The 10,918-nt window shown below is 28.5% G+C and overlaps 1 long non-coding RNA gene across 1 annotated transcript; it reads right to left on the reverse strand.

Annotated features, from left to right (window-relative positions):
* Window positions 1–1,576: 1,576 nt before the first annotated feature.
* Window positions 1,577–8,671, reverse strand: LOC124898757. The gene is made up of 2 exons (XR_007055525.1): window positions 8,410–8,671; window positions 1,577–1,777 (listed from the first exon to the last, which is right to left on the reverse strand). It is a non-coding gene; the product is annotated as an uncharacterized LOC124898757 (long non-coding RNA).
* Window positions 8,672–10,918: the final 2,247 nt, after the last annotated feature.

Here is a 10,918-nt window from a genome sequence, read left to right on the forward strand (position 1 = left end):
GGGGAAAAAAAAAAGGAAGCATGGTCCTATATGAACATATATTTCTCTTTAGTTATGCCTTTTCTTATGATAATGCTATTCAAATCAATTTATGTGCATTTGAATTAGTTTGTTGATATAAGTTACTTTTCATCAATAATTACTTAGTATTTCTATTCAACAATATTGATATTGGTTGGTGTACCACATCGATCAAGTTTGAGATTATTTTTTTTTAATATTATTCTTGCAATCCTTAACTTCTGAGTTGATTGCCCAACTTAAGTTAGGTTCAAACTTCATTTTTTATCATAACATCTATTAAAAACCTTGGGTTAAATTGAGTTCAGTAATCAACTCAATGAGAAAGAATTATCTAAGCTATTATATTAAAGAATTTAAGGATCTCACTCCTTGTGGGATATCATCTTATTGATTAATAAAACATTAGTCTGACTATTTAGAAAAATATTTCACCCATTCCCTTTTCCTTGTTCTTGTATTGATAAAACAATTTATTTACTTGTTTGTTTTAGTAGATTAAGAGATAATTTTCGTCCTTCGGGATGGCTCGGTTAGTTTGGAGGGTGGTTATCTACACGGATGATCCAGGTTTGATCCTCCCTCAATGTCTTCTGAGTCGGGTCTGTCGCACAGGGCTTGCCTAGTGCGGTTTACGTCTCATGTGTGGTTTGCAGGCTATTACACTCTGGGGGTTTACCCAGAGCACACAAAGTGCTCACCTGAAGAGCAGAGGTTGTAGCGGTTGCAGATTATCTTGAGGTTCCAAAAAAAAGAGATAATTTTCTTTTTCCAATTTGACTTTTATTATTAAATAACCACTTCCCAAACGTATAACCGAAATAGTAGTTGTCAAATTTAGATTTTCAAAATTATACACTACTAAAAAAAGGAGGAAAATCGACCACAAGTGGTCAGTTTTCCTCAAATTCCGACCACAAAACCGATCAAAGTGCGTGGTCGGTAAAATAGTGGTAGCTTTTTAAAAACCGACCACAAGTGGTCGATTTTTAGAAAAAATATATATTTTTTTAAAATACATTATTATTTTATTAAAATAGAAAAAAATGAGTTTAAAAATTAAAAATTTTAAAATAAACCGACCACAAGTGGTTGATTTATTTTAAAATTAATTTATTAATTTTAAAAAAACCGACCACATGTGGTCGGAAGTAATCGGTTTTTTATAAATTAATTATTTAATTTAAATAAAAAACCGACCACTTGTGGTTAGGCTTTTTATTTAATAAAATATTTTGTAATTAATTATAATGTGGTCGGTTTTTAAAAAGAATTACCATAAAAATCGACCACATGTGGTCGGTTTTCAGAAAATATTTTTAAAAATCGACCACATGTAGTCGGTTTTTTGTAAAAAATTTCAAAAAAATCTACAACATGTGGTCGCTTTTTCTGATAATTTTGTAAAAAAATATTGAAAATTTTCAAAATACAAACATTAAAAATTAAATTATTTACAAAGTTAAAAATCAAATTATTTACAATACAATCCACCAATCATTTACAAACATTAAAAATCAAATCAAATTATTTACAATACAACCCACCAATCATTTAATATACAATCAACCAACCACCATAAGAATACAAACATTAAAAATCAAATTATTTACAAAATTTATCAAGGTTCCAAATCCAAACTATAAAACATACAAAAGACTAAAAACTACAACTCATCATCCACATCTTCATTCCCAGCCTCACCCATTCTATTATCAATATTTCGTTGATATATCCAGCTATAATGAGGTTCCATCTACACAATCAAACATGTTCAAGTAATTAGTTCAAGTCACAAAAGTTCACATTTCAAATACCTACACTGAAATATTTTCAAGTCATTAATTCACTTCACAAGTTATCAAACTAAACTAAATTCAAAATGAAAAGTTCACGTTTCAAGTACCTACACTTAAACATTTTGAAGTCACTAATTTACTTCTCAAGTAACCACACTTTACTAAAATCAAAATGCAAGTTCACATTTCAAGTACCTAAATTCAAAACAAAAGTCGCTAATTCATAATTCAAGTAACTACACTTAAATATTTCAAGTCACTGATTCACTTCACAAGTTACCAAAGTAAAATAAATTCAAAATGAAAAGTTCACATTTCAAGTACCTACACCTAAATATTTTCACGTCACTAAGTCACTTCTCAAGTGACCACACTAAACTATATTCAAAACACAAGTCCACCTTTCAAGTAACTACACTTAAACATTTTCGACTCAGTAATGCACTTCTCAAGAGACCACACAACTAAATTCAAAACACAAGTCCACATTTCAAGTACCTACACTTAAACATTTTCAAGTACTTATTCACTTCTCAAGTGACTACACTTAACTAAATTCAAAACACAAGTCCACATTTCAAGTACCTACACATGCATTTTCAAGTCACTAACTCAATTCTCAAGTGACCACACTTAACTAAATTCAAAACACAAGTCCATATTTCAAGTACCTACACTTAAACATTTTCAAGTACTTATTCAGTTCTCAAGTGACCACACTTAACTAAATTCAAAACATAAGTCCATATTTCAAGTACCTACACTTATGCATTTTCAAGTCACTAACTCACTTCTCAAGTGACCACGCTTAACTAAATTCAAAGAACAAGTTCACATTTCAAGTACCTACACTTATGCATTTTCAAGTCACTAACTCACTTCTCAAGTGACCACGCTTAACTAAATTCAAAACACAAGTTCACATTTCAAGTACCTACACTTAAACATTTTCAAGTCACTAATTCACTTCTCAAGTGGTCACACTTAACTAAATTCAAAACACAAGTCCACGTTTCAAGTACCTACACTTATGCATTTTCAAGTCACTAACTCACTTCTCAAGTGATCACGCTTAACTAAATTCAAAACACAAGTTCATAATTCAAGTAACTACACCTAAAAATTTCAAGTCACTAATTCACTTCACAAGTGACCACACTTAACTAAATTTAAAACACAAGTCCACGTTTCAAGTACCTACACTTATGCATTTTCAAGTACTTATTTACTTCTCAAGTGACCACACTTAACTAAATTCAAAGTACAAGTCCACATTTCAAGTACCTTAAATAAAAAAAATTTCCTTTAAAGTCCCTACACTTAATTTAACTAAATTCAAAGTACAAGTCCACATTTCAAGTACCTTAAATAAAAAAAAATTTTCTTTAAAGTCCCTACACTTAATTTAACTAAATTCAAAGTACAAGTCCACATTTCAAGTACCTTAAATAAAAAAAATCCCTTTAAAGTCCCTACACTTAACCATTTTCAAGTGACCAAGTCACCAACCAAACCACATTCAAAATACAAAATCCCCTTTAAAGTCCCTACACTTAATCAGTTTCAAGTCATGTACTAGCATTTCAAGTCACTAAACTATTTTCAATTAACTAATTCACATTTTCAAGTCACTATACTTAACCATTTTCAAATAACTACATTTAACCATTTTCAAGTCACTAGTACACATTTTAAGTCACTACACTAACTATTTTCAAATAACTAATTCACATTGCAAATCACTATACGTATCCACTTTCAAGTAACTAAACCTAACCATTTTCAAGTCACTAGTACACATTTTGATACAAGAATGACCAACGACCAAGAACATACCAAAACATACATCCAAAACAGTCCACAAGTTCAAGAGAATCGAGGACCCTATGAATGACCACTCTCGGATTCACAAACAATAACAAGACCACAATGTAGTGAAGTGTTTAACACCTATTTTCCAGCCAACAATCCAAACTAGATTATCAACACAAGACAAAAACAACACTATAACAACAACAAGACAGTCACGAGTACATTAACAACAACAAGAATCCGACGAATACAACAAGATACAAGATAAATAGTTAGACCTTGGTTGGAATTATCTTAGCCCTCCATTAACACATAACCCAACTATACATAATACCCATATAACAACAGTAAAAATTATCTAGGCTAATAGAGAGCCAACAATTAATCAAGCATGTTTTGAAATCCAACAACAAATATGACGTTTAACAAGCAATAAAAAAATATGATGTCTAACAACCAGTCTCGCCGGTGGCTGTCATTACTAGCATGAATGGAGGGAGCTGGCGGCGATGGCTTGAGGGATTTCGCCGGTGAGCGTCGTTGGGTGGCTGTTCTCGCCGGTGTCAATGGAGAAGAGGCGACGGCGAGGGAAGAGTGAGGGATGTGGTGGCTACATTATTGGTTGTTCGCAGGAGAAGGAAAGGACGGTGGCGGCGGGCGGGTAACTGGTGGTTCTTGTTGGAGAGAGAGTGGAGGAAAAAAAGAGAAAGGGGAAGGAGATGGAAGAAAATATGGTTGTTATGGGAAATTAGGGTTAGGTTTGGTTTAAAAGGAAAGAAAATGAAAATGTGATCTTGACCGTTGGATCGATTTTGATCGACGGCTGAGTTTAGAATAATTTAAAAATGGGTTAAAAATTAAAATTAGTGTCAAATTGGCTGAAATTGACATTAATTGAATACAAATTGGCTATAATTTAAATACATAAGTGAATAAATTGAAATCGGCTGCTATTATAATAATGACGAAAGAAAAACATAATGAGACATTGATGTAAAAATTAATGTTACGTAATAATAATAATAATAATAATAATAATAATAATAATAATAATAATAATAACAACAACAACAACAACAATAACAACAACAACAACAATAATAATAATAATTTATTTGTAAATTGTAAGTGTGCCTATTTACGAAAATAATAATTTAATAAATAAAATTATGTAAAATATCGTATTTGAGTTAGTAAATTGTAAAAATAATACTAAAAGGAAATAAAATAATTTGTACATTTTTTTTTAAATCATGAATGTGGCGTGTCGTTATTTATATGATACAAGAATAATGCGTAAAAATATTTTGTATGTTTTTTAAATCATGAATGTGACACGTCAATATCTTTTTGATACAAGAATAATGTGTAAAAAATATCAATATTTGAAATTAATAATTTTTACAAAACAACAACCTAAAAGGAGTATCTGGCGGTCAAAATTGGATGTCAAATACATACTATAAACATCGCATGCATACACGATTTTACGATCCCATAATAATATACAACGTATTTCACATATAATCAGATGAATTATCGTTAGATTATCTTATGTCATTAATATACCTTCACTATATAATATGTATGTACATATACATACACACGCATATACGCACCATCGACTATATTAAGTTCTAAATACATACTATATACATCACATACATACAAGAATATATGATCCAATAATATAATGTGATGTATTTCACATACATACTCTGATAAGTGATCGGTTAATTTGATTAGCTTATATTAATATAACTTCAACGTACAGTATATATTATTACTTCTGTCGTTTTAGATCAAGCTATTCAATATGTTTGGATAGATTCTAATAGTTTTTTACTACATCGTTCATTAATCGATCACTATATATATATATATATATATATAGATAGATAGATAGAGAGAGAGAGATATGAACTCTTGAATGCGTACTATATACATCACATCCACAAGTATATTACCTTATAATAGAACACGTTCATTATATTCTATGACTGGAAATACGTACTATAAACATGAACTTTCAAATACGTGCTATATAAACATTAGTTTTCAGCTTTCAAATACGTACTATAAACATCATTTTTCAATTATCTGTCCCAACGGTATGATATATATACACATATTCATTTTTTAGCGTCATTTAATGTATATATAAAGGAAAATATTTATTTTATATATTGAAACATAAGTAAAAGAGAAAGATTACGTTTAACGTAATTTGTATATTATATTTGATATATTTTTTAGTGTAAGTTTTTTCACAAAATCTAAGATTTATTGATTTTTATTATTATTATATTGGTTATTGACTACGTGTAATCAATATAATTTTAAAAAATAATATATTAGATTATTTTTTAATAAAGTAAATATATTAGATTATATATATAATCCAATATATTATTTTTACTACTAATAATAATTAGATTACATAAAGTAAATATTAGATTATATAATTATTTACTTTTTTTTTTAATTCCAAAACCGACCACAAGTGGTCAGCTTTTAAAATTATTTTTTTATTTTAATGAAAAACCGACCACATGTGATCGATTTTTAATTATTATTTTTTTATTATTTTAATTAAAAACCGACCATATGTGATCATTTTTTAAAATTAATTATTTTTTATTTTTCATTAAAAACCGACCACAAGTAGTCGATTTTTAAAATTATTTTTCTTTTTATTTTATTTAAAAATCGACCACATATGGTCGATTTTTTAAATTAATTTCTTTTTTTTAATTTCATTAAAAACCGACCACAAGTGGTCGATTTTTTTTTTAATTCTTTATTTTTGTTAAAAACCGACCACATGTGGTCGATTTTTTTTTAAATATATATATTTTGTTAAAAAAAATTATAAACCGACTACTCGTGGTCAGTTTTTTTTTAATTATTTTTTTTAAAACCGACCACACGTGGTCGGTTTTTAAAAGTATTTTTTAATTATAATTATTTAAAGAAAACTGACCACAAATGGTCGATTTTGTTATTTTTTATTAATTTTTATTTGTAAAAGAAATAATAATTAATATAAAACTTATTGAAATGATTATTTTGATATTTTAAAATATAAAAGCGACCACATCTTACAAAAAAATATTTTAAAAAAAAAATTAAAAAACCGATCACATGTGGTCGTTTTTTTCCGATCACATTTTGTGGTCGGTTTTTGCGATTATTTTAGTAGTGTATATGATTAATAAAAGTAATTTAACAAAATAATATTTACTTAACACTTTACTAAGGAATTGCATTATGAACTACAAGGGAATTATGACCACAAAGAGAAAACGCAATGATAATAAGATATTCTTACAAAGCATCTAATGGATTAGATTGGTATTACATGGATAATTCAAAGAAAACACCAAAATTAGTAAATATTATAATGGATGACACCATTCTTTTTATATACTACTATACTTATATGGTTGGATTCTATAAAAAGAAAAGTAATGTTAAGGAAGATCTGATACTATATATTATCCCATATATATGATATATATATAGATTTCAAGAGTGAACATAATAATAGTCTATCTTCTTTTTCTATCCTATTGCTATTTAATTATCTTCTAACTCGAATCCCAAACAAAATTTGCTAAATTTTCCACGAATTTATAAGGTCTAAATTCAACGAATCTCAAATTATTCATCTATGATCTTGCAAAAATCTTTTTTTAAACCACTAGTGCATTGAATTCCAACTCATTTTAAAAGTTGCTAGATACTTTTGATATAGCTCAACTTGAGTTTTAGGATTATATTGAGAACTTGAGATAGCATGTTGAAATATCAGTAACGACAAAAAATATTAGGTGATTTTTTTTTTTATGTCTTAACTTTGGTGTACAAAGTTACTTGATATCTGTTGTTGGTGAGAGGTGGTATGTAAACTTGAGATATCAAGTTGAAATATACAAAAAAATATTAGGTGATCTTTTTTATGTCTTAACTTAGGTGTACAGAGTTACTTGATATCTGTTGTTGGTGAGAGGTGATATGTATCTTGTGGATTTAGTTCGAGGACGAAGTAGCTTGAACAAACCGCCGAGTAGTTTGTCCTTTTTATATTTTTTGAACCTTCTTGATGAAAATGTTAGTTCTGCCTCTAAATTTATTGAGGTGCGTGAAAATTGATCCGAAAAGCAAAGTTACCAAAAAAAAAATAGGATATTGAAATAATGTAATTTGGATATTCCCCCTTTCACATTCTTATCATAAGCTTAAAAGAATTTTTAGAAGTCAATTATTCCATATAGAGTAATCCCTTGGGATTTTAAAAAGGTCTAATTATCCAAGAAATTTTGGAGGAACAAGTAAATCCTCAAAAGCTAAATGATAATGATTATCTTTTTATAACTAGATCTTCATATCTTCTAATTCTACACTTTATATCATAATTTATTTACTTTATCTTTTTGGTTTGAAGTCATCTATAGGAACAGGAAAAGGGTGATTTAACTTTGGGGATGGTGGATGGGAAGGGAATTGTGGCATTCCCCCAAATTGATGGAATAAAACCTTTAACCTCATAAAACATCAGTCTTTGATAAAAAAAAAATTAATATCCACAACAAATTAACACACTCAATCCACAATAACAAAAATATAATCGATACCAACAAATGCAAACAACCCAACAAACACAAAAACAAAACATCGATTTTTTTAACATAAAAAGTCAATCTTTAATTAGCTAAACTTTAAAAAAATACTTTTTTTCTCAAACGAACGAGAGGAAATTAAAAGAAAAAAATACCGGCGAATCAATTCATAGTTGGGCCAGCTATGGTCGGTGGCAGTGACGATAGTTGAGGCGGTGGGAGGAGGGAGAGGACAGTTGTGACTGGGGTTGGGGAAGTGGATTAACTAAAGAGAAAATATGTTAGGGAATTGATAGGCACCGTCTAATCAGAAGGTGTAAATGACTGAGATTTAAATTATGATTTGGGCCGGGTTGAGGGTTATTGAATTGAGTTAGTTCAAGATAATAAAATTAAGCCAATTTAGGTCCTATTTTGAATAAAATTGATAGTACGTGGAGAAAAAATTAGAGATTAAAATAAATTGAAAATATAATTGAATTTTCACTTGCTATTTAATTAATAACAATTCTAAAAGTTATTTTAGCAACATGACTTATTTAAAAATAACGTAGAAAGTATTATAAATATTTTAATTTCTTCCGCTTTAATTTATTTGTTTTACTTTTTATAATATATTATGTTTTTAATAATTGCATAAAAATTGCTATAAATTACAATAATTAATTGCTTAAAATATTTGATAAATATATAAGAAAATTTGGTTGACTTTCAAAATAGTGTTAGTACCGTATATATTGAAATCAAAGAAGTAAGAAGTAACATATATTATTTGAAAATGACGTAAAAAGTATCATAAATCACAAATATTAACAACTTAAAATATTTAACGACAAATAAAAATTTGATTGATTCGCCAAATACTATCACACTCATATATAGTAACATATATTATTTGAAAATTAGTAGAAAAGACACGGAGTTTAAGAAAATGAAGGATACTTTTGAATGCTATGACCTTAAATTAAAGTTATCTCAAATGTACTAAAGTGTCTGTTAATCTTGTGATTTTAAGTATACCATGCAGAAAATTGAAATTAAAGTGTTTTCATAAAAATAAAGGATCGTTCTTTTTAAAACAGACTGAAATGAAAAGCAAGTCATTATTTTTTAAACGACGGGAGTATATCTTTTAAATATTTTAGGTTGTTAGTATTGTGATTTGTAGTACATTTTATGAAATTTATATAAATTTAAAAAATAAAATAAACAAATTAAAACGAAAAAAATATAAAACAAAATTTTCAAACAGATAGTTTTGCATTCCTTATATAAAATACAACATTATTATGCATTATTTAATACCTCTCACAAAAATAAAATTTTATAATTTAAAATTTTTTCTTAGTTTCTTTTAATTTGATAAATATTTACTTGACACAAATATTAAGAAAATATTCATTAGAAATTTATTTTATTATTTTATTAATTATAAGACAAAATAATCAATCTTTTTAAATTTACCAAAATAAATAGGTAAGCAGATCATTTTTTGAACATGATAGCTAATTAAATTAATAAAAATTATTTATTTTAAATATGTAGTTATAATTAATTAATGTAAATTATTAGAATATATTAAATTTCAACCTAAATTATGTCATTTAGGTAAACGACAAGGTAATAGGTAGAAACTATATATAAAAAATTCGGTTGACTTTTTAAATTTCATCAGTGTCACATAAATTGAAACAAAAAGAGTAACATATATTATCTAAAAATTATGTAAAAGAATTATAAATTACAATAATTACAAATAATACATCAATCTAAAAATTATATTTAAAAATTTGATTGACTCTTCAAATTCTACCAATGTGGCATAAATTGAAACAACAAGAGTAACACATATTATCTAAAAAAAATTATAAAGTATTACATATCACAATAATTAATAATTTAAAATTAAAAAATATTTAAAAAATTTAATTAACTCTAAAAATTTATCGATATCACATAAATTAAGATTAAAAAAATATATGTTGGTCCATGCTTGCACGAACTCTTGCAACAACAACAACAAACCCAGTGTATTCCCACACAGTGGGGTCTGGGGAGGGTAAGATGTACGCAGTCCATACAACTACCTCTGGAGAAGTAGCAAGGTTGTTTCCGATAGACCCCCGGCTCAAGACAATGAGTAATAAACAAATTCATAATAAAAACATGAAAAAAGATGGAACAACATAAGTAAGACACCCATATAGTAATACCCTACCTAACGAACCAAAGGCACCCCCCACCCCTATACCCTCACCCCGATGCTTCCCTAATTACTAACTACGACCCTCCCACATGAACTAGCCTTCAATCCTAATTCGCGTCCTCCAAACCTTCCTATCTAAGATCATGTCCTCAATAAGCTGTAACTGCTCCATGTCACGTCGAATCACCTCTCTTCAATATTCTTCGACCTACTCCTACCCCGCTTGAAACCATCCAAAGTTAACGTCTCACATCTATGAACTGGGGCATCCGTGCCCCTCCTTATCACATGCCCGAACTATCTCAACCGAACTTTCCGCGGGTGCCCCTCCTTATCACATGCCCGAACTATCTCAACCGAACTTTCCGCATCTTATCCTCCATCGAAATCACACCTTCTCTCGGACAGTCTCATTCCATACCCTATCACCCTTAGTAAGCCCACACATCCAACGCAAC

This window comes from Capsicum annuum, chromosome 5 (genome assembly GCF_002878395.1).
Source record: "Capsicum annuum cultivar UCD-10X-F1 chromosome 5, UCD10Xv1.1, whole genome shotgun sequence".
NCBI lineage: Eukaryota > Viridiplantae > Streptophyta > Magnoliopsida > Solanales > Solanaceae > Capsicum > Capsicum annuum.